Raw genomic sequence first — 25,944 nt, 5'->3', positions numbered from 1 at the left:
AGCGGGGGGAAAAACAGTTATGGGATACAAAATGCAAAGGGGAACGGGGGAAAACAGTTAAGGGATAGAAAATGCAAAGGGGAACGGGGGGAAAACTGTTACGGGATACAAAATGCAAAGGGGAACGAGGGGTGAAACGACTGACACGGCACAAGTACCAATGCAGGAACAACAGCGGTCAGACCGCAGCTACAGCGCACACCTCAGGGAGGACCACGCGGTGGCTGGGGGGGCAACCTACCTGGTGACAGGGTCAAGGGTCGCTCCCTTTACCACCGTGCGGCCTCCATATAAGTGGGTGTGGGAGGGGGGAGCAGCTGGGAGGCGGGAGCGGGGTGGCGAATGGGAACGGCGGGAGGACGGGCCGCAGGGAGCAGCGGCGGGAAGCAGAGGTCGAGGCGGGAACCGGGGGGGCAGAGAAAGCAAAGGGGAACAGGGGGAAAGCAGTTACTGGATACAAAAAGCAAATGTGAACGGGGGAAAAACAGTTAAGGGATACAAAATGCAAAGGGGAACGGGGGGAAAAACAGTTAAGGGATACAAAATGCAAAGGGGAACGGGGGGAGAACAGTTACGGGATACAAAATGCAAAGGGGAATGAGAGGTGAAATGACTGACACGGCACAAGTACCAATGCAGGAACAACAGCGGTCAGACCGCAGCTACAGCGCTCAGCTCAGGGAGGACCATGCGGTGGCTGGGGGGGCAACCTACCTGGTGACAGGGTCAAGGGTCGCTCCCTTTACCACTGTGCGGCCTCCATATAAGTGGGTGTGGGAGGGAGGAGCAGCTGGGAGGCAGGAGCGGGGTGGCGAATGGGAACGGCGGGGGGGCGGGGCCGCAGGGAGCAGCGGCGGGAAGCAGAGGTCGAGGCAGGAACCGGAGGGGCACAGAAAGCAAAGGGGAACGGGGGGGAAAGCATTTACTGGATACAAAAAGCAAATGTGAACGGGGTGAAAAACAGTTACGGGATACAAAAAGCAAAGGGGAACGGGGGGAAAAACAGTTAAGGGATACAAAAAGCAAAGGGGAGCGGGGGGAAAAACAGTTATGGGATACAAAATGCAAAGGGGAACGGGGGGAAAACAGTTAAGGGATAGAAAATGCAAAGGGGAACGGGGGGAAAACTGTTACGGGATACAAAATGCAAAGGGGAACGAGGGGTGAAACGACTGACACGGCACAAGTACCAATGCAGAAACAACAGCGGTCAGACCGCAGCTACAGCGCACAGCTCAGGGAGGACCACGCGGTGGCTGGGGGCTGACCTACCTGGTGACAGGGTCAAGGGTCGCATCAAATTGTGTTCCGCAAAACGTAATTGTCTTTTGTTTAAATAAAACTGTACAGCTTTCAAACTATCCTCATGGTTTATGCAAGTATACAAACTAGTAATGTCCAACACTACTAGTTGATATGAGGGGTCCCAGATTATACTCGCAATTTTGTTAAAAAAATCTTTGGTGTCTTTCTCATATGATTTCAGTTCCATCACAGATGGAGATAAAAAAGGGTCAATGAACATGGACAAGTGTTCAGTCAAACTGCCCTGTGATGACACAATTGGCCTACCTGGTAGTCTTTGTGTAGCTTTGGAATATGGTAAAATGTTGCAAAAACTGGACTTGTATTCCGTAGGAATAAATGTTCTTCCGTTCCTAGCATTGATTTGTTGTACCATTTCCTGATCAGAGTCTTGTAACCATGCACCTTTCTTGGTAGTTTTCCCATGTGGTCTTCAAATAGTACTTGCTGTCAGACAATTGCCGCAGAGCTTCTTTGCAGTATTGCGTCCTAGTTTGCAACACTACGTTTCCGCCTTTATCTGAAGGCTTAATAATAATGGAAGTATCCTGCAGTAGACCATTGAGTGCCTGCTTCTCTTCATTAGTTAGGTTGTCATGTCTGGGACTCTTGTGGTTCTTGCATCTAAATTTTAATAGATCACTCATCATTGCGTCCGAGAAGACATCTATGGCGTCAAATGGCATTTGTGGTATGAATGTAGAGCTTGGTTTGAATGGACTCTCTTCCCTTTCCTGATCTATCCCCACTCACACTGCTCTCTGTGCCATATTATCCATAGTGTTCGATCGATCTTCCAGATCCTTTGAGATTATGCAAAAGTTCTACTCCTGGCAAATCATTGCAGGTTAAGAGGTCTGTTGCTGTCATTCTTGCCGATGTTAATTTGGTTTCTTTCATAGTAGGCCTTAGTCTGAAATATTTGTGTAGCTTCAATTTATGCGCGACACCAAGGCCGGTATTTTTCCTCTGCCTCTTCCTGCCCCACCCTGATCAGCGTGTTCTTCGGTGGATTGTTCGGGCGGTTTGTTCTTGCCCCTCCGCAGCCATGATTTTCCCTCTGATCAGCAGTGCGGAAAGTGTGCAGAAATGCTACGCCAGCAAAAACAGTCAAAACTGGAAGGTCAGAAAGCAAAAACTCAGGGAAAACACGCCAAAAGATGCCAAGTCTAACATCCGACCACACCCTGTTCCCTGCCCAAACTGATTTTCATTACCTCCTTTACCATTTATCACATGTTCCTAATGTTCCCTTTTGTAAAACAATCTGGTCCATTGATTATACTTCATCCGGCCCGAGCTAGAGAGTATGGCCCGAACCAAAGAGTACGGTCCGAGTGCTGAGAGTACGGCTCGAGTGCGGAGAGTACGGCTCGAGTGCAGAAAGTACTGCCCGAGTGCAGAGAGTACGGCCAACAGCAGACGTAAAGATACGATTCGTAAATGATCTTTGTGAATACCAACAGTAATAAAGTTAGTCTTTTGTCTCAGATTGCCTTTGTGAATCGGGCCATCAGTCACTGGATAATGTCAACAGTGATGTCATTTGAGATGTCATCAGTTATGTCATCAGTGATGTCACTGATCATGCCATGAGTGATGTAATATGTGATGTCATAAGCAGTGCCTTGCTGGGGCGTGAGCTATAGTTAGCTCAGCTAACTAGAACGGCTAAATTATTTGGGTTTTGTGCAAGTGAAATGGTAACCTAAATATAACGTTGCTGTAACCATTGTTTTTTTTCCATGAACATATATGTATATGTGTGTGTGTGTGTGTGTGTGTGTGTGTATATATATACATATATATATATTCCAATCGTAAATCTCCCAAATATTGAAGATGCCACACGCGGCGTGTTTCAACTTATTTATTGGCAAGGCAGCATTCCAAAATAGCTTCGCCGGCACAGTTCAATCTGCCATCATATCCATATGCATTTCGGGCATCCTCTCGCCCTTGATCTCAGGAAATTACTCACAAGGAGTTGCAGCGGCCATAGGTAATCGCAGCTTTATGTTCTTTTTAAGCCCACCTAATGGGCGTGGCTTTCCAGTGATTATGGTTGCTTGAGTCTTTCATTTATTTATAAATCCTCTAGTGGGTGCCGTTGCTTAATCTCGTTCTAATAAATCAAATGTCCACATTGGGTTACTGCATTACTGGTAAGGTTAATTATCCTGCTGTATTTTTACCTTGCCAATATACACGCCATTCCTTGTGCGCCATACTAGTGATAGCACCCGTCCCGCTCTTCCGCAGGGGCCATCTTCATGACCAAGGAAGGCCGCTACACATTCCAATCGTAACGCTCCCAAATATTGAAGATGCCACACGCGGCGTGTTTTCACTTATTTATTGTCAAGGCAGTTTTCCAAAATAGCTTAACCGGCACAGTTCAATCTGTCATCATATCCATACGCGTTTCGGGCTTCCTCTCGCCCTTGATCTCAGGAAATGGCTCACGAGGAGTTGCAGCTGCCAAAGGTAATCACAGCTTCATGTTCTTTTTAATCCCGCCTAATGGGCGTGGCTTTCCAGTGCATTATGGTTGTTCGAGTCTTTCATTAATTTATAAATACTCTAGTGGGTGCCGTTGCTTATTTTTGAATGCTGCCTTGTCAATAAATAAGAGAAAACACGCCATGTGTGGCATCTTCAATATTTGGGAGCATTACAGTTGGAATATGTATAGGTGTGTGTGTGTGTATGTGTGTATATATATATTCACTGAAAAAACCATAGGTTTCACACATGTTATAGTTAGCTGGACATTTTACTGATAAAAAACCAATGAAATTCCCCCGTTATAGTTACTGTAGGCAACTATAACTCATGCTAATACTGTATTTAGACACTTTTTTGCCCATGTCTTCTTCCATTAAATTTTAGCTATACATATATTACAAATATTTTTTTTTCATAAAGACACATATGTCATCAGCAGAGGATTACGGTCGCGTGAGTTATAGTTGCCTACAGTAACTATAACGGGGGAATTTCATTGGTTTTTTATCAGTAAAATGTCCAGCTAACTATAACATGTGTGAAACCTATGGTTTTTTCAGTGAATTTGCAAGGTTTTTTAAATGCTAATTCCTAACTATAACGTGTGTGAAACCTATGGTTTTTTCAGTGAATTTGTACGTTTTTTTAAATGCTAAGCTACTTTATGCCATTCGTGGCGTGCGCGCCCACTTTACGCAGTTAGTGCCGTGCACGCACGGTGGGCACGCGGTGCGCTACGCGCACCGCGTGCCCACGTTACGCTAGATGGGCCATGTACGCACGATGCGCTTCGCGCACCGTGCGCACATGGAGGACATATTATGCGCTTCCTTGTGATAGGTAATCTGTTGAAATTTTTTGGGGAAATGTTGTAATCAAATTGGCCATGCACAAATGGTGGACTTCGGCCACCATTTGCACACGGGGTGGAGAGAATGTGGATTTTTTTTTTTTATAATTTTTTACCGTACGCGTACGGTAAGCGTACGGTAAGCGTAATCGGCGAAATTTTCGAAAAATACAAAATTACCGTTTTTTGCCTTGGGGGATCTTTGAAGACTCAACTAACATGGTTATGTGCATGGGCGCTGTCTAAACAGCCCCTTTATATGTTTTTGGCATTTGTTTATCAGCTCCCCCCTCAGAGTGCGAGAGAGAAAATGGCGGCCGTCGCTTCTTGATTTCGACCGATTCGAATGTTTACTAAGATCTAAGGGCCAATCAGAATCGCGCTCGCGCACGCCACCGTACGCGTACGGTAAGCGTACCGTAAGCACACCGTAAGCTGGCTCAGATATATATATTGATTTAAAGGCTATTTTCTCAGAATCTACTGAACAGATTTACACCAAACCTACAAAAGGCACTTCCTTGACCTGAGGACTACCTCTCTGCCAAATTTGTAGTAATTCTGTTCAGCCGTTCGGGCTGTAGCCCTGTCTAAAGGTCCTATGGAAAAATGCATGGGAAAAACGCGTTTTGGGACCCCCCTTTTATCTCAGCCCCCGCTTGACGAATCCCCCCGAGACTTTCAGGGTAGGAGCGGAGCGTAGCGCCCCACCTATTTTGAAAATTTCGCGAGGATTCGTCGACCGGCGCCAAAGTTATTCAAAATAGAATGTTGCGGATTTCCTATGGAAACGTGGTCCTAACTATAACTACCTACTGGCGACCGCCAGTAGGTAATATATATATGTTCACAGAAAAAAACATAGGTTTCAGGGGTGTTATAGTTAACTGGCCGTTTCACTCGAACAAAACCATAGAAATTCCTCTGTTATAGTTAGTTCTGCTAACTATAACTCGGGCACCCGCAATGCACTTCTGATGATGTCACATATTGCATCATTCATGACATGGTCAGTGACATCACTGATGAGCAGGTCAGCAGAGCAGCTCTAGAGCCATAGAACCGAGTCAGCAGAGCTGCTTTAGAGCCAGAGAACCAGGTCAGCAGAGCTGTTGTAGAGCCAGAGAACCAGATCAGCAGAGCTGCTCTGTAGCCTAAGAACCAAGTCAGCAGAGCTGCTCTAGAGCCAGAGAACCAGGTCAGCAGAGCCGCTGTAGAGCCAGAGAACCAGGTCAGCAGAGCTGATTTAGAGGGACAGAACCAGGTCAGCAGAGCTGCTCTAGAGCCAGGGAACCAGGTCAGCAGAGCTGATTTAGAGGGACAGAACCAGGCCAGCAGAACTGCTTTAGAGCCAGAGAACCAGGTCAGCAGAGCTTCTCTAGAGCCAGAGAACCAGGTCAGCAGAGCTGCTCTAGAGCCAGAGACCCAGGTCAGCAGAGCTGTTCTCGAGGCAGAGAACCAGGTCAGCAGAGACACTGACTGACACTGACAGACACTGACTGACAGACAATGACTGATAGACACTGACTGACAGACACTGACTGACAGACACCGACTGACAGACACTGACAGACACTGACTGACAGTCACTGACTGACACTGACAGACACTGACTGACACTGACTGACACTGACTGACGTACACTGATTGACTGACACTGACTGACTGACACTGACTGACTGACACTGATACACACTGACTGACACTGACTGACACTGACTGACACTGACTGACATACACTGATTGACTGACACTGACTGACACTGACACACTGACTGACACTGACACACACTGACTGACACTGATTGACACTGACTGACACTGATTGACACTGACTGACAGACACTGACACTGATTGACACTGACTGACACTGACACTGACTGACACTGACTGACAGACACTGACACTCACTGACTGACACTGACTGACTAACACTGACTGACACTGACTGACTGACACTGACTGACACTGACTGACACTGACTGACTGACACTGACTGACACAGACTGACACTGACTGACACTGACTGACACTACTGACTGACACTACTGACTGACACTGACTGACACTGACTGACACTGACTGACACTGACACTGACTGACAGACACTGACACTGACACTGACTGACAGACACTGACACTGACTGACTGTGACTGACACTGACTGACTGACACTGACACAGACTTACTGACACTGACTGACAGACACTGACACTGACACTGACTGACAGACACTGACAGACACTGACAGACACTGACACTGACTGACAGACACTGACACTGACTGACAGACACTGACATTGACACTGAATAACAGACACTGACACTAACTGACACTGACAGACACCGACTGCCACTGACACTGAGACTGACTGACACTGACACTGAGACTGACTGACACTGACTGACGCTGACACTGACACTGACTGACACTGACTGACACTGACTGACACTGACACTGAGACTGACTGACACTGACACACACTGACTGACACTGACTGACTGACACAGACTGACTGACACTGACTGACTGACACAGACTGACTGACACTGACTGACTGACACTGACTGACACTGACTGACTGACTGACACTGACTGACTCACACTGACTGACTGACACTGACACTGACTGACTGACACTGACTGACACTGACTGACACTGACACTGACTGACTGACGCTGACACTGACTGACTGTGACTGACACTGACTGACTGACACTGACACTGACTGACTGACATTGACTGACTGACTGACACTGACTGACTCTGACACTGACTGACACTGACTGACTGACATTGACACTGACTGACTGACACTGACTGACACTGACTGACACTGACTGACACTGACTGACACTGACTGACTGACAGTGACTGACTGACTGAATCTGACTGAGTGACAGTGACTGACACACACTGACTGACGCTGACTGACTGACACTGACTGACTGACACTGACTGACTGACTGACACTGACTGACACTGACTGACACTGATTGACTGACTGACTGAGACTGTCTGACTGACACTGACTGACTGACACTGACTGACACTGACTGACTGACACTGACTGACTGACTGACACTGACTGACACTGACTGACACTGACTGACACTGACTGACTGACACTGACTGACTGACACTGACTGACTGACACTGACTGACACTGACACTGACTAGCTGACACTGACACTGACTGACACTGACACTGATTGACTCACACTGACAGACACTGACAGACACTGACAGACACTGACTGACTGACTGACACTGACTGACTGACACTGACTGACTGACACTGACTGACACTGACTGACACTGACTGACTGACTGACACTGACTGACACTGACTGACACTGACTGACACTGATTGACTGAGACTGATAGATACTGACTGACACTGACTGACACTGACTGACACTGACTGACTGACACTGACTGACTGACACTGACTGACACTGACTGACACTGACTGAAAATGACTCTGACTGACTGACACTGACTGACACTGATACTGATTGACTGACACTGACAGACACTGACAGACACTGACTGACTGGCTGACACTGACTGACTGACACTGACTGACTGACACTGACTGACACTGACTGACATCGACTGACTGACTGACACTGACTGACACTGACTGACTGACACTGACTGACTGACACTGACTGACACTGACACTGACTGACACTGACTGATTGACACTGACTGAGACTGACTGACACTGATTGACTGAGACTGATAGACACTGACTGACACTGACTGACACTGACTGACACTGACTGACCCTGACTGACTGACACTGACTGACTAACACTGACTGACACTGACACTGACTGACTGACACTGACTGACTGACACTGACTGACACTGACTGACACTGAGTGACACTGACTGACACTGACTGACTGACTGACACTGACTGACACCGACTGACTGACTGACTGACTGACTGACTGACTGACACTGACTGACACTGACTGACTGACACTGACTGACTGACACTGACTGACACTGACTGACTGATACTGACTGACTGATTGACTGACACTGATTGACACTGACTGACTGACACTGACACTGATTGACTGACACTGACACTGACTGACACTGACACTGACTGACTGTGACTGACACTGACTGACTGACACTGACACTGACTGACTGACACTGACTGACTGACACTGACACTGACTGACTGACACTGACACTGACTGACTGACACTGACTGACACTGACCGACTGACACTGACTGACACTGACTGACACTGACTGACACTACTGACTGACACTACTGACTGACACTGACTGACTCTGACTGACACTGACTGACACTGACACTGACTGACAGACACTGACACTGACTGACAGACACTGACACTGACGCTGACTGACAGACACTGACACTGACTGACGGACACTGACAGACACTGACAGACACTGACAGACACTGACACTGACTGACAGACACTGACACTGACACTGACTGACAGACACTGACACTGACACTGACACTGATTGACACTGAGACTGACTGACACTGACACTGACTGACTGAGACTGACACTGACCGACTGACACTGAGACACACTGAGACACACTGACACACACTGACACACACTGACTGACACTGACTGACTGACACAGACTGACTGACACTGACTGACTGACACTGACTGACTGACTGACACTGACTGACTGACACTGACACTGACTTTCTGACACTGACTGACTGACACTGACTGACTGACTGACACTGACACTGAAAGACACTGACTGACACTGACTGACTGACACTGACTGACACTGACTGACACTGACACTGACTGACTGTGACTGACACTGACTGACTGTCTGATACTGACTGACTGACTGACACTGACACTGACTGACACTGGCACTGACTGACTGTGACTGACACTGACTGACTGACACTGACTGACACTGACTGACTGACAGTGACTGACTGACTGACACTGACTGACTGACAGTGACTGACACACACTGACTGACACTGACTGACTGACACTGACTGACTGACTGACACTGACTGACACTGACTGACACTGACACTACTGACTGACACTGACTGACACTGACTGACACTGACTGACACTGACTGACACTGACTGACACTGATTGACAGACACTGACTGACAGACACTAACTGGCTACTCTTTACTACTCACTCTCTTGTACTCTCTACTACTCACTCTCTCCTACTTTCTACTACTCACTCTCTCCTACTCACTCTCTACTACTCTCTAATACTCTATACTACTCACTCTCTACTACTCTATACTACTCTCTCTATACTACTCCCTCTCTCTACTACTCTCTCTCTACTACTCTCTCTCTACTACTCTCTATCTACTCCACTACTTTCTACTCCTCACTCTCTACTCCACTACTGTCTACTCCACTACTCTCTACTCCACTACTCTCTACTACTCACTTTCTACTACTCACTCTCTGCTACTCACTATCTACTACTCACTCTCTACTCCACTACTCTCTACTCCTCACTCTCTACTCCACTACTCTCTACTCCTCACTCTCTACTACTCACTCTTTACTACTCACTCTCTACTACTCACACTCTACTACTCACTCTCTACTACTCACTCTCTACTACTCCACTACTCTCTACTACTCTCTGCTATTCTACTACTCTCTCTACTCAATCTCTACTACTCACTCTACCTCTACTACCCTCTACCTCTACTACCCTCTACCTCTACACCTCTACCTCTACACCTCTACCTCTACACCTCTCTACCTCTCTACACGCACACATATGCACATATGTATATCCATATATGTGCATATGCATTTATATATGTATGTGTACATGTATATATACATACATATATAAACATATATATAATTTGCATATCTATATAAATATAAATGTGTGCATACATATACATATATGCATACATATGCATGTTATATACATGAAAGTTTGAAAAACACTAATACAAGCAAAGCTAAAAAGCCACCTAATTACAAACAGAATTGCTTTCACTTAAATGAGGGAGAGACCTATTGCATTTTCAATGCTTGTTTACTTGGTTCTATCAAGAAGGCATTAAGATGTATCACACATGTGCCATAAATTCTAAATGTTAGCACTCAAGTTGCTCATTAGATCACTGTAGTAAAGCTACTGCTCATCAGGGAAGTCTGCTGCTGGTATTCAAAGTGCATTTTTCAGTCTGCATGTCAGAATTTTTTAATGAAATAGAAGAGGATTTGAGAAGTCAAAATGTGCCCTCATTTTTCTTACTTCAGCACTAATCATAATTTATATGGCAAAATGAACCCCCTTATTATGTTCCTTTGCAAATTAAATGTTTTAAGTGTTACCACTTTATTCCAATCAAGATGACTTCAGGTGTGCCATACTTTTGTCATAAGTAAGACTGTTAGCGCTCTAGTTGTTATTTTGAACATTCTGGCACATTTTGTCATTGAGCTATTCTTTGGCTACATATGGGTGATATTTGTGCTACATGTGGGCTCTTTTGTCTCTGGTGGCCATCTTGGGAGACCTATTTGTTATGAAGTTTCCTAATTTCCTTATTTACTACAGTCTCCTCAATAAGAACTACTTTCAGTTTTTTACTTTGATTCCATCAAGAAGGCATTCAGATGTGTCACACATTTGCCATAAATTAAGAATGCTAGCACTGTAGTTGCTCATTAGATCACTGTAGTAAAGCTAATGCTCACCAGGGAAGTCTGCTGTTGGTATTGAAGTCTGACTGACTGACACTGACAGACACTGACTGACTGACACTGCCAGACACTGACAGACACTGACACTGACACTGACTGACTGACTGACACTGACTGACACTGACTGACTGACTGACTGACACTGACTGACTGACTGACACTAACTGACACTGACTGACTAACACTGACTGACTAACACTGACTGACACTGACACTGACTGACTGACACTGCCTGACTGACACTGACTGACACTGACACTGACTGACACTGACTGACACTGACACTGATTTACTGACACTGACTGACACTGACTGACTGTGACTGACACTGACAGACACTGACAGACACTAACAGACACTGACACTGACTGACTGACACTGACTGACTGACACTGACTGACAGTGACTGACACTGACTGACACTGACTGACTGACTGACACTGACTGACACTGACTGACTGACACTGACTGACACTGACTGACTGACACTGACTGACTGACACTGACTGACACTGAAACTGACACTGACTGATTCTGACTGACTGACAGACATTGACACTGATTGACACTGACTGACTAATTAGGAGAGGGGGGCCCCAAGAGCACAATAAAGAACCGGTATATGCGGGGTAAATAGCAGAAACCTCAAGAGGAGAACCAAGACCGGTTCAATAGATATATATTAGGGCCTAATAGATAGGTACCTGATAGAATGCAAGGCTAAACTGGAAAGGAATAGACAGATAGGAATATATAAAGCACTCAACGAGAGTTACAGATATAAAAATAGACCTTTTATATTTATTTTACTTTTTGGTTGAATTATTCATTTCAATTTTTTACAAAATTTTTTTGTCAGGTAAATACATATATCGATATTATACAAACAATCAAAACCAATCAATATATATATCTGTTAATCAAAAACATAGTTCAATGCCCCACATAAAACTCAAATTCATACATGCACACACTCAATCCAAACCACATTCTCCACACCAGATCAAGTTAGGGGTGAAAACAAATTATCCTTAGATGTTCAAATGGATGTAGTGATTGGTATATCATCCAGAAGAAGCCAGATGATACTTTAGAAAGAAGAAGGTCATTGAATCAGGCGCCAACGCGCGTTTCGGTATAGGACCCACACGGGGGCCCCACCTTCATCAGGGCTTAGACCAGGGATAATAAGGGGCAAGAACAAGACCTAGAAAATTAATCAAATAAGCATATATAAACAATACAATAAGGTAAATTCAACAAACAATTCACTGTGCTGACATACATTCTTATTCAAAGGGAACATTTATATATATATGTCCAGAACAGTTCCAGTTATTAGCAAATAGTGGTCAATCAAAAAACTCGATAAATATGGCCCAAAGAGTCCAGTGGTAGCTAAAGAGAGCAAGTCACCCCTGATATGTCAGTGTCAAGTGATAGGAAAGCGGTGAGACCACTGACTGACTGACACTGACTGACACTGACACTGATTGACTGACACTGACTGACTGACACTGACTGACTGACACTGACTGACACTGACTGACACTGACTGACTGACACTGACTGACTGACACTGACTGACACTGACTGACTGACACTGACTGACACTGACTGACACTGACTGACTGACACTGACTGACTGACACTGACTGACACTGACACTGACACTGACTGATACTGACTGACTGACAGACACTGACACTGACTGACACTGACTGCCAATGACACTGATTGACTGACACTGACTGACACTGACACTGACACTGACTGACACTGACACTGACTGACTGTGACTGACACTGACTGACACTGACACTGACTGACTGACACTGACACTGACTGACTGACACTGACACTGACTGACAGACACTGTCTGACACTGACAGACACTGACTGACACTGACTGACTGACACTGACTAACTGACACTGACTGACTGACTGACACTGACTGACTGACACTGACTGACTGACTGACACTGACTGACTGACACTGACTGACACACACTGACTGACACTGACTGACTGACACTGACTGACTGACCCTGACTGACTGACACTGACACTGACTGACACTGACACTGACTGACACTGACAGACACTGACTGACTCTGACTGACTGACACTGACTGACTGACACTGAGTGACACACACTGACTGACACTGACTGACTGACACTGACTGACTGACCCTGACTGACTGACACTGACACTGACTGACACTGACACTGACTGACACTGACTGACTTACACTGACTGACAATGACTGACACTGATTGACTGACACTGATTGACTGACACTGACTGACTGGCACTGACTGACACTGACTGACACTGACTGACACTGACTGACACTGACTGACACTGACTGACACTGATTGACTGACACTGACTGGCACTGATTGACTGACACTGACTGACACTGACTGACACTGACACTACTGACTGACACTGACTGACTGACACTGATTGACTGACACTGACTGACACTGACTGACACTGACTGACACTGACTGACGGACACATACCTATGCACAGAGTCACACACACACCACCCACATAAACACTCAGGCACCCATACAGATACTCAGACAACCAATCAATAACTCATATAGACACTAATGTAGCTAATCACAATCCCATGCAGCTGCCTACACACCAACAGACAGATGGATACAGGCATTCACACAGTTTACTCACCAACCCATGCATTCAGTAAGATACGTTTAATCACTCACTTATAGAGTCAGTCACGCAAATACTAAATCATTCATTCAGACACTTAAACACCCACCCCTTCTTCAATACGCCTTTCCCTATATATATTAAACATATTTAAACTTTACAGAAACACACAGTCACTGGATGATGTCATCAGTGATGGCATTTGAGATGCCATCAGTGATGTTACTGACCACGTCATGAGTGATGTAATATGTGACATCATCAGCAGTGTATTGCGGGGGCCCAAGTTATAGTTAGCTGACTAACTATAAAGGGGGAATTTCTATGGTTTTCGTATGAGTGAAATGTCCAACTATAACTTTTCCAAAAACCTATGGTTTTTTCAGTGACTTTCTAAGGTTTTTTTAAATGGTAATTTCTAACTATAACGTGCCTAAAACCTATGGAAGTGAATTTCTAAGGTTTCTTAAATGCTAGTTTCTAACTATGCCTACAGAGGTTGGACATCTGCAGAAAGAAGAAAAAACGCACAGAAAGAAGCAAAAGAAATGTAGAAAGAGGCATCAGAAGTCCACAAAGACAGAGAAAATTGCAGGAGAAGCTAAACATGTCCAGAAAGAACCAACAGAGGAGCAGAAAGAGGCCTTGTTGCAAAATCATCCTGTACCCACAGCTTTTTCAGACAGGTACTGGTGGTAACTGACTGACTAACCAGGCCTAGAGCCAGTGCTATGCTAAATGACACTTAGAGTACAGTGAAAACACCTACATACACTAGGGAACACTAAGCGTTGGGGTACCCCTGTGATTAGCATGACCTCCTCTGCAAGTCCCTAGGACATAAAAGGGCAGGGGGATTACAACTACCTCTTAAAACACACCAGGGGGTGCTTTTGCACAGTGGTGAAGGGGGGATCCTGAGGTAACATGTGTGCAAACACGCCCTGTGGCGCGTTCAAAGTTGAGAAATTAAGTCCCCTTGAATCCTGCGGGTCCCTGGGGTCCAACTAGCCGACTAGGTACCTCCCGTAAGCGCTACAGACCTGCGTTGCACAGAGGTGTAAAAAGGGGCATGGCCTGGACCACCTCTCTGCAATGCAGGCCTGTGGTGCTTACTGGAGGTACCTGGTGGCCTAGTTGGCCCCCAGGGGCCCTCAGGAATGAAGGGGACTTAATTCCCCAACTTTAAACGCGCCACAGGGCGTGTTTGCACAAGTCACCTCTGGCCCCGCCCCCTCCCTTTACCACTGTGCAGAGGCGCCCTGTGGCACATTTTAAGTTGGGGGATTAAGTCCCATTGAATCCTGAGAGTCCCTGGGTCCAACTAGCCCACCATGTACCTCCAGTAGGCACCACAGAGCTGCGTTACAGAGAGGTGGTCCAAGGCCATGCCCCATTTTACACCTCTCTGCAATTTACAACGCATCAGGGGGTGCGTTTGCAGAGTGGTGCAGGGAGGGGGCATGGCCTGATGTCACAAGTGTGCAAACCTGCCCTGTGGCGCGTTTTAAGTTGGGGGATTAAGTCCCCTTGAATCCTGAGAGTCCCTGGGTCCAACTAGCCCACCATGTACCTCCAGTAAGTACCACAGAGCTGCGTTGCAGAGAGGTGGTCCAAGGCCATGCCCCATTTTACACCTCTCTGCAATGCAACTCTGTGTCACTTACTGGACGTACCTGGTGGGTTAGTTGGCCCCCAGGGACCCTCAGGATTTGCCCCAGGGGGTGGCAGTCCCCGGGGCTGCGGGGGGGCTACATGCCCCACCGCAAATCATTAACCAAGTCCGGGGAGGTGCCGGTCCCTGAGATAGTGTGCGGGGATTGGGGCCCCCCACACATTTTTTTCTCTGCCCCCCAGGGGGCTAAATATTAACTAAGGGCAGGAGCCCGCGCTTCATTTTTTAAAAAATGTTGGCCGAAATTCGCGCTGGCTGTGCGAATCGCGCCGATTTTTAAAACAAAGAAAATGCCTTTTTGGGCCCTGGGGATCCTTGTGGGACCCCCTGAGCAGGCCAAGGGGTCAGGGTATTTCTACCCTGCCCCTTTTTCTTGTTTTTCGCATTTCTTTTTATGTTTACTTTTGCCTCGGTTCTACCGAGGCACAAGATGGCTGCCAACACTTCCTGGTTTGGAGTGTTGACAGCCAATTAGTATAAAGCTCATGATCGGGAGGGTGCACAGATCCTCCGCGGCCACAGATATCACTATCTTTATTTCTTAATTTCCCAAAAGCTACTGAACGGATTTACACCGTGTTTTAAAATGCCGCTTTTTGAGCCAAGCTCTACCTTTTTGCCAAATTTGGTGTAATTCCGTTCAGCAGTTTTTGCTATAACCGTGTCTAAAGTTTCCTAGGGGAAATTGATTTTTTGACCTCTATTTTTTTTAATTTCTCAGGAACTACTGAATGGATTTACACCATTTAAAAAAAAAGGTCTCTTTCTGAACCAAGGGCTACCTTTTTGCAAAATTTGGTGTAATTCCGTTCAGCAGTTCGGGTTGTAGCCTGTTCCAAAATTTCCGATGAGAAATAACATGGAGAAAATGCGTTTTGGGACCCCCCCTTTTTTCTTGGCCCCGCTTGACAAATCACCCCGAAACTTTCAGGATAGGAGCTGACCAGCGCACCCCACCAGTTTTAAAAATGTCACGAAGATTCGTCATCCGGCGCCAAAGTTATTGGGAAAAGAATGTTTCCGATATATATATATATATATATACACACACACACACACACACCACTCAACTTAAGAGATAACACACTGTAACCCTGCAGGCCCAATACAAATGTTGTAAACAAAACAACTGTTATGGGAGCCTGATGAAGAAGTTACAGAGAAACAATAATGTGATAATACGACAATCGGACAAAGGTGGTAACATCGTCCTGTCGCCCAGGTCCATGTATATGGAAGAAGTTTTGCAACATTTAAATGATCAACAATGCTACTGACGCAGTGACTGGCAAACTGTTAAATCAGCCTGGAATAATTTTAACATCAAACTATTGTCTTGGAAGAGTGCAGGATTATTAAGTAGTGATGAATTTAAGTTCTTAAAAACCATTCATCCAGTTATTCCTGTTTTCTACTTGATCCCAAAGGTGCATAAAAATCCAAAACAACCTCTGGGAAGACCGATTATTTCTGCAAAGAACAGTATCATGGAGAATACTTCGCGTTACATCGATTTTTTTCTCCAGGAGCATGTCAAAAAGTTACCATCCTATTTACAGGACACGGGTGATTTCTTAAGATTGAATCAGTATCTTGGTAGGATGACTATTTACTTGTTACCTTGGATGTCACTGCTGTGTACACCAGCATACATCATCTAGACAGTGTCAGAGCAGTGGAATACTTCTTTCAAACTAGACCTGCAAACATGCTGCAACATAACAGAATGTTAGTAGATATGATTCAAACCTGTCTACATCATAATTACTTTCTGTTTCAGAGTCAGGTGTTTCAGCAGATGCGAGGTGTGGCTATGGGGGCTTGCTTCTCCCCTAGCTATGCTTGCTTGCATATGGGTTTATGAGAAGAGCAAGTCCTCAAAGTCCAGTTTGGTGAGGTCACATCCTCAGACACCACATTGTAGCATGGCATTGCTACATTGACGATTTATTTTTCATTTGGCATGGATCAGAGTCGTCAGCCAACTTGTTTATCGAGGACATCAATGAAAACAATCTCAACCTCGAATTTACAGGACATGTGAGCAGAACATCTGTACATTTTCTAGACATAGAAGTGTATAGCAGCAACAACAGTCTGGAGTCCCGGTTACATCGCAAAACAACACCGGGTAATACGGTTCTACATGCTACCAGTTACCATCCTGACCATCTGCTACGCAGTATCCCCTATGGGGAGATGCTGCGCATCAGACGCATTTGCAGCATAGAGTCGGAATGTACAGAGGCACAGTTGTCAAGTAAGGAAAGGTTTTTGGCCAGAGGTTACTCGGCTGAGGTGATTGACACAGCAATCAGAAAAGCCAACTCCATTCCTTGCTTGGTAACACTAGGTTATGCTAATGATCAAGCTAGCTCTTCGGTGGTGCCTACAGTAACCACAGAAGTGCTCAGATTGATAACCACCTATAGTCGCCAACACAAACAACTGCGCATGATCTTTAACAAAAACTGTCCGGTTGTTCAGAATGATTCTATCATTGGTCATCTCTTAACGAAAAATCCCGAGATAACGTTTCGTAGGGCATGGTCTATGAATGATATGCTTGTTAAAAGCAGTGCTGAAATCTGTACCAACAGTACCTAGTTGCAAACCACCAAAGGCTTTATTAAATGTGCTTCATGCAAATCCTGTAAACTAGGTAGAAATAAAACATCCTACAAAATCCCTTTCAGTGATGTTCCTGTGCCCATATCTAAGAAACTGACACACAAATCTGACTTTGCGGTATATGTGCTGGAGTGTATGTGTGGCCTGTAATACGATGGTAGTACCAAGTTGCAGGTTCACAAACGTATACTCCAGCACATGCGGGCCATCAATAACAACGATGCTGCCTATCCAGTCGCTAGGCAGTTTAAAGAGACACATGGTGGACATGGTCCACAATTGCGCCGCGGGGGTGACCGCGAGGCCCAGCTTAGACAGGTTGAAACTAGGTATATTCTTGAGCTAGATATCAAAGCCCCAAACGGATTGAACTCGAGTGAAGATCTCTTTACATGTCTTTAAGTAGTAGCTTAAGAGTGTTCAATAATGGCAGGTTATGTAGTATCAGGTTTAAAGATTATATCCCTGTACATAATAATTAGACCATATATGAGAATTTGAGCTCTCAATATGGTCTTAATACCTTTGTAGGTTCAAAAACTTTTTTATTTTTCACCACACTCCTCCCTTATTGCACTTTATGTTGGTGACCTGTTAGGGTGGATTAGACAATTATACAGTAAAAACTACATGTGGTTATTTTAGCAGGGCCAGTATTTTTCTTTAGGAGTGAATTTATGCACATACATGAAGTTAATACTATGAGTTCCCACAACATAAAAATAGGATTCTGTCCTAAATATTTATGATGTAATGAGTATTTATTCCTTATCGGATTCATTTTAAGGTAGTGCTTATTCCGCTTTCCTAAACAGTGATACTTGTATGTGGTGGTTATTGTGTCCTGCAACCACATGTGGGGTTCCATGGTACCAGTTCAATTCATTGGGTTCTCAGTGGACAGACTTGGCATTTAGTTAAAGCAGGCGGTTGCAATTTAACATTTTGTTTGGCAGATTGGTTAGACAGATTGTGTGTAGATGCTGCTCACATGAGTTTGATCAAACAATTTGGAAATTTGCTATTGATGCCTTTATTGTACCCTTACTTAACCAATCAAGTAGACAGACATTTCAGTCCAAACTGTTTTTAACTATTATGTTTTATAAACTGCTATCAGATTGACAACTCAACCATATGGTTCCGTTATGTCTGATAGTTCAGACAGAGGTACTTTTAAAATGGCCTTGCTTATTTTGCACTTGCACAATTTGCACATCTATGAATTTTGCGCTATTACGGGGGTAGCCAATCAAGTAATACCCTGTATGTATTTGCATTATATGTCTTATGCCTGTCATACCATTAATGCTCATTGAACCATTTATGGCGAACATCGCATTTGTGCTAAATTTTGCACTAATTCAGATTTTGCACTATTGCTTTTGTTTGGCATTAATGAGCTTAGTCCATCCTACAGTTAAAATTCATTTTAAATGTATTTTAGCCAGTCTTGAACAAGACCGTTGTATTGTAGATTTACTATTTTAAGTTGTTATTTTTATGTCTATTGCTTCTAGTCACCTAGTCCTCACTATTGCACTTTAAACTCATTGGCTGCCTGTACCAGCGTCATGTGATCAAGGCCTTTCTGAGGCCGAAACGCATCATGGTGGTGCATGACACACTCTTGGATTAAAATACGTTTGCACTGAATTTACTGAGTCGGCTTCGTCCTTTCTAAATGTTTTGATGGTGTGACGAAGTTCCTGTATATATATATATTCACTGAAAAAACCATAGGTTTCACATATGTTATAGTTAGCTGGACATTTCGCTCGTAAAAAACCAATGAAATTCCACCGTTATAGTTAGTTCAGCTAACTATAACTCGCGCACCCACTATCCACTGCTGATGACGTCACATATTACATCACTCATGACATGGTCAGTGACATCACTGATGACATCACTGATGACATCTCAAATGACATCACTGATGACATCACTGATGACATCATCCATTGACTATGTATTTCTGAACAGTTTTAATATGTTTAATATATTATGGTTTTGTGAACAGCTATATGAGTATCTATATGGGTTATTTATTTGTTGTCTGAGTATCTGTATGGGTGCTTGAGTGTATTAGTGGGTGAGGAGTGTGTGACTCTGAGCATAGATGTATGAGTGGGTGATTCTATTGATGCATGATTTTTAGAGTACATCAGTGTTGAACTGTATGGTTGACTGAGTGTATGTATGGTTGTGTTAGGGATTGAATGTATATCTCAGTTGTAGATGTGACAGTAACTACATATTTGAAACACAGTGAATATGTGTGTAAGAGTATATAACTAGCTATATCTGATAGTGTGTGATTGCGGGACTGGCTGTATGGATGAGTGTGTGCTTGTACTAGAAATTGAGTAAGAGTGTCAAAAAGTTTTATTATTTTTATGACTAAGTGAACTTGAGTGTGTTTAACTGTATAGGTGAGTTAATTGGACTGTGTTTATTTATTTGCACAACTGACTAGGTGTGTCAGTACCTCAATGGATGATTGGTAGTGTGTGAGTGTCTATATATGTGTATAAATGCATATGATAGTCTTGTACGGAGTGACTGTAAGTAAAAGTGACTGTTTAGGTGAGTGAGTGGAGGTGCATGTAGATATAAGAGTCAATGCGTGGTTATGTAGTTATTGGTATTGGAGTTTCTATGCTTTTCAAATTGGCCGTCGGAAAGTTTGCGTTGGTGTTTCCTAATTTATATTAGGGTGGGAGAAGATGTTCTATTTTATCACATGTATGACGTCACCATTGATGTCATCAGTGATGTCATTTGAGATGTCATCAGTGATGTCATCAGTGATGTCACTGACCATGTCATGAGTGATGTAATTTGTGACGTCATCAGCAGTGGATAGCGGGCGCGCGAGTTATAGTTAGCTGAACTAACTATAACGGTGGAATTTGATTGGTTTTTACGAGCGAAATGTCCAGCTAACTATAACATATGTGAAACCTATGTTTTTTTCAGTGAATTTGCAAGGTTTTTTAAATGCTAATTCCTAACTATAACGTGTGTGAAACCTATGGTTTTTTCAGTGAATTTCAAAGGTTTTTTAAATGCTGATTTCTAACTATAACATATTTGAAACCTATAGTTTTTACAGTGAATTTGCAAATTTTTTTAAATGCAATTCTTTTTTATTTAATTCTTTTTTTTAATATTTTTTTTTAAAACAATATGCTACCTATGTATATAATCATACATTTACTGTATCCTGCAATATGGATTGTTTCACCTTTTTTAAATAAATGTTTAGATATAGTTGAACAATATATTTACTGTATTTTACAGGCCTTTTTTTTTTTTAAAGGAATTTTTAACGTGCGCGTACACTAAGCTTACCGTACGCGCTCCATACGGTGCGCATACGTTATATGTATGCTTCCTGTGCGCATGCGTATGCGATTTACGTACGCATGCGTAGTTCGTCTGCGGCGCGTACGCACCGTTTTCATACACGCATGCGCGCGCACCTAACGCAGAACCGTCGTACGCGCATGCGCGCGTACGTCTAATACGCATGCGCGTGTGCGTCGTACGTGCTTGCTCCGTACGTGCATGCGTACGTCTTACGTACGCACATGCGTACTTTTACCGAGCGCGTACGCTAAGCTTACGGACGCGCACGGTAGGTCATGTGATCCAGAATGAGCACTTTTCATTGGTTTAAACTACTTTCACTTACAGAGACTTCCAACACCACACCCATTCCCCTCATTATTGCTTGTGATTCCATAGGAGAAGGAGCTGAATTGCTGTTGAGAGACAATGGCAGAGCAGCAGTCCTCTTTTGGGAGTGAGCAGGACAGCATTGTCAGGCAGAGGCAGAGGAAACCGAAGGATTCTTTTGTCTGGCAATATTTTACTTTTCCAGAGGGGCAGAAGAAGGTCAATGCTCCGAAAGTTACCTGCAAACTTTGCGGGCGTGTTCTGTCTAGAGGGGATCCAAAGAAGAAGTACTCTTTTGGAATCTTTTCTATGGTCAGACACATTAGGGATGTACATCCCGCGACTTTCGCTCGAGCTACTGCAGCAACCCCTCCAGTAGCTCACCCGAGCACATCTGCAGAGGCTCAGCAGAGTACTTCATCGGCAGCTCAGCCGGGCCCTTCATCTGCGATGGGAGCATCACCCTCTTCTGCTCCTCTGGATATTTACCCTCGTTTTGAGAGGGTACAAATAAGATGCAACACTTGTTACTGTCTTATTGCTTATGGTGAGTCTAGTATTTGCCTAATAGACAATAAGATAGAGCAGCACAAGTGTGGCACCTTTTAATATTGCCTTTCTTTCCTTCCTCTGTCCCTGTATTAACACAACGGTTCTTTTAAGAACCAACCTAACCAAACAATTTTTTTTAAAAAAATTTTAATCATTTTTTTTATTTTTTTCCCGCCGTGCGCGCACGGTACGCGCTCGTTTTTTTTTTAAATAATTTTTTTTTTACACCCTTCAAGGTCCTTGATGGACCACAACGGAAAAGAGAAAAGCAGAGTGAGGAGAAGTGAAAAAAAGGGAGCATGAAAGTAAATGTGTGATAAATACAGATATTTCAAACTTACTTGACCAACAAAATAACTTAATAAGCAATAAATGTTTTTTTTTAATTGTTAGAAAAAAGGATTAATTTTCCTAAATTTTCTTTCACAATCTGAAAAAAAAGAAAAAAAGTATTAATATTTGACAATACATTTTAGAATACAGTACACATATTTTCATATTTAAGAAAACAATATTTTGCCCTTTTTTTGCTGTTTTCAGAATATATTGCATTTGACTGTAAATCGTGAAACCAATTGCATTCATCACTTAACAGCGGGCAAAAAAAATAACAATCTGAAAGATTGTTTAAAAAAGCCCTGAATCTCTTCTCAGTAAAACATTATTTTATAGAAATGTAACATATTTAATAAAAATATAATCTAACAACAATAACTATTTGCATTAAATATCATCTGTAAATCTTGTTGCTTAAGCACATACACCAAAATGATATCTGCCAAAGAAGTCCACAATAGATATGTGTACCATTCCATGAGGCCAAATGGTAATTTTTAAATTCTTTTTTCAAGAAATATCCAATGGTAATCCAATTAAATTGCAAAAATAATTTGTTCAGATGTTGCAATTTGTTTTTAAAATTTTGGTTTCAGAAAAATTAAATAGGAATTTGGTAATTCTGCAGGCAAACGTTGTTTGAACATCAATTGAGAATCATTCCAGCCTTTTTCGCATTTAAGATAAACTGTGTAATGACCAGAAGTTGTAGAAAGTCAATCATGGAAAATTATTGCAACTGCAACAAAAGTTTTTCCAGATATTGATAATTGAACCATCAGCTCTACAACGTTGCATCATTAAAATTACATACTGTCCATATTTCTTTAAAAATAACGTTGAAAACATGTCTGATTTACATTTAGAACATTCCATGTTGTGATTGGCATCTTTAACTAATTTACTAAAAGGCACTGATTTAGTCTCTGATAATGTTAAATATATAAACCTTTCTGAATCAACATTAGAGCTGCATATGTTGAAACAGTTTTCACAACTATGGTCCCATTTATAATAGAGACCAAACATATTTTCTATTTCTACCCCTTCATCTTCAAGTACCATAAGCATAAACATCAAGAATTCCTGTGCATCTTGCTTGACATTTTGAGTAAACTGTGTACATCCTGAACATACATCTAAAAGTTTTCTAACATCAGAAGCACTTTCTATTTTAGTTTTATCAATACTCAGCTTCTCAAAAAGAAAACTCAGCAGAGAACAAAATCTTTTTTCATGATTTACTATTATCTGCTCTTGCAAACTTTCAAGGTAAAATACAACAGTCAGCACCACATTAGCGTAGCAGTTGACACCAGAGCTATTTTCAAAATGACAACCAACAACCTCTTCAACACTGTCCTTTTTCTTTTTGCTTGTAATCACATCACTCTCCTTCTGTTTTCTCTTCTGTACATCATCATTACAGATATTCTCAATTCTCCTTTTCCGACAAACAACACGTTTTTCAAACACAATATACTGACCTAAATGAGGAGCAAAGCTTCTCCTTAATCTATTATACTCCTTTACACAGTTTGCATCAGCACTAACTTTTGAGTCATCAAAGTCTATCATGAATAAACCAGATAATTTTTTCACGCGTGACAAAGCAACCTATGCCATACCTTCTTTAAACACACTAGATCCAATGTTTACAAAAGCACTATCTACAGTTAATCCTTGAGACTTGTGAATAGTTACAGCATATGCTAGAGAAAACGGAAAATGCTTCCTACGCACATATAAGTCTTTCACTAGCAAAAAACGAACTGAACAACGACTAATGTCTTTAACCTCTTCAATCTGATCAAATTTTATTTTTAAAAATTCAATCCCATCTTTTTTCTGGTACTTCACAAAACCAACAACTTTACCCATAGCTCCATTCACTAAAACTTTTTCTACATCCAAATTTCTTCTTAAAATTACTCGACAGTTCATACAAACATAATGATTTTTTTCTAATCCAGCTGTTTTCGAAATGTTCTTCTCTAGAGAATCCAATTTATTTTCCAATTTGCCTGTTAATGTAATAGTAATTCCTTCATGCTGAATTTTGTCCACTGCTTCCATTTTCTTAATCTCTTCCTTTTCCAATTTCAAAAGTTCCTCATTGAATATCGAGCATTCACGTAGTGTTGGCATTAAGCAGATTACAGTATTTTTTCCTGCAATGTTCTTGTATATTTTCTCTGTAGCTATTTCTTCATTTGGTAATGCTTTTCTGCCAACTTCTGTGAGTAGTCCAATTCTGATATCTTTCAAAATACTTGCATAATCTTCATCGTTTGCCTGCCTCATATTGGTCGTGAGTTCTTTGTACTCAAAAAATGACCAAATATTCGTATTACCAATACTTCCTAATGACTTCTTCGTGTCTTCATGTGTCACAGTATTAAACACTGGTTGTCCTTTAACTGGAGTGAGCTGCAGAAGATCCCCAAAAACTATAACATGTTTTCCACCAAATAACACGTCATAGTCTCTCTTTAGAATTTGCTGCATTCTTAAATGCACAAAGGCAAGCATTAAATTTGAAACCATGCTTACCTCATCAATAATGAGAACTTGCATCTTCTTCAACACTCTTGAAACTTCGAAGCATGCTTCTCCTGTTAGCTTGTGGTATTGTATTTTGTTCTCGTGCTCCACTGGTAACATTAGCAAGCGATGTAAGGTAACTTCTTTTATGTTATACGCTGCTAACCCAGTTGGAGCAGTAACAACACAAGACAAAGTTGAATCTGTTTTTTGCTGTAGGTAGCTTCTGATGACTTTAATTAAGAAACTTTTTCCAGTTCCAGCTTGTCCACTGACATACATCCTGATTGGTTCAAATGATGTGCATGAGCACTCTTTATTTTCATGTTGTAATCCATGATCAATTTTTTTGGTGACTTCTTCATAAATTTGTTGTTGTTCTTCATTGAGTTGTTGTTCCAAATTTGGTAAGTCTACTAAA

General features: G+C 42.9%; 1 long non-coding RNA gene across 1 annotated transcript in view; it reads right to left on the bottom strand.

Moving 5' to 3' along the window:
* LOC146806011 (uncharacterized) overlaps positions 1-25,944 on the bottom strand; it is a 487,650-nt gene that overhangs the window by 8,996 nt on the left and 452,710 nt on the right. The window lies entirely within an intron of this gene.

The sequence above is a fragment of the Triturus cristatus genome, chromosome 8, assembly GCF_964204655.1.
Source record: "Triturus cristatus chromosome 8, aTriCri1.1, whole genome shotgun sequence".
Lineage (NCBI taxonomy): Eukaryota > Metazoa > Chordata > Amphibia > Caudata > Salamandridae > Triturus > Triturus cristatus.
This window is presented reverse-complemented; position numbering and strand designations above follow the sequence as displayed.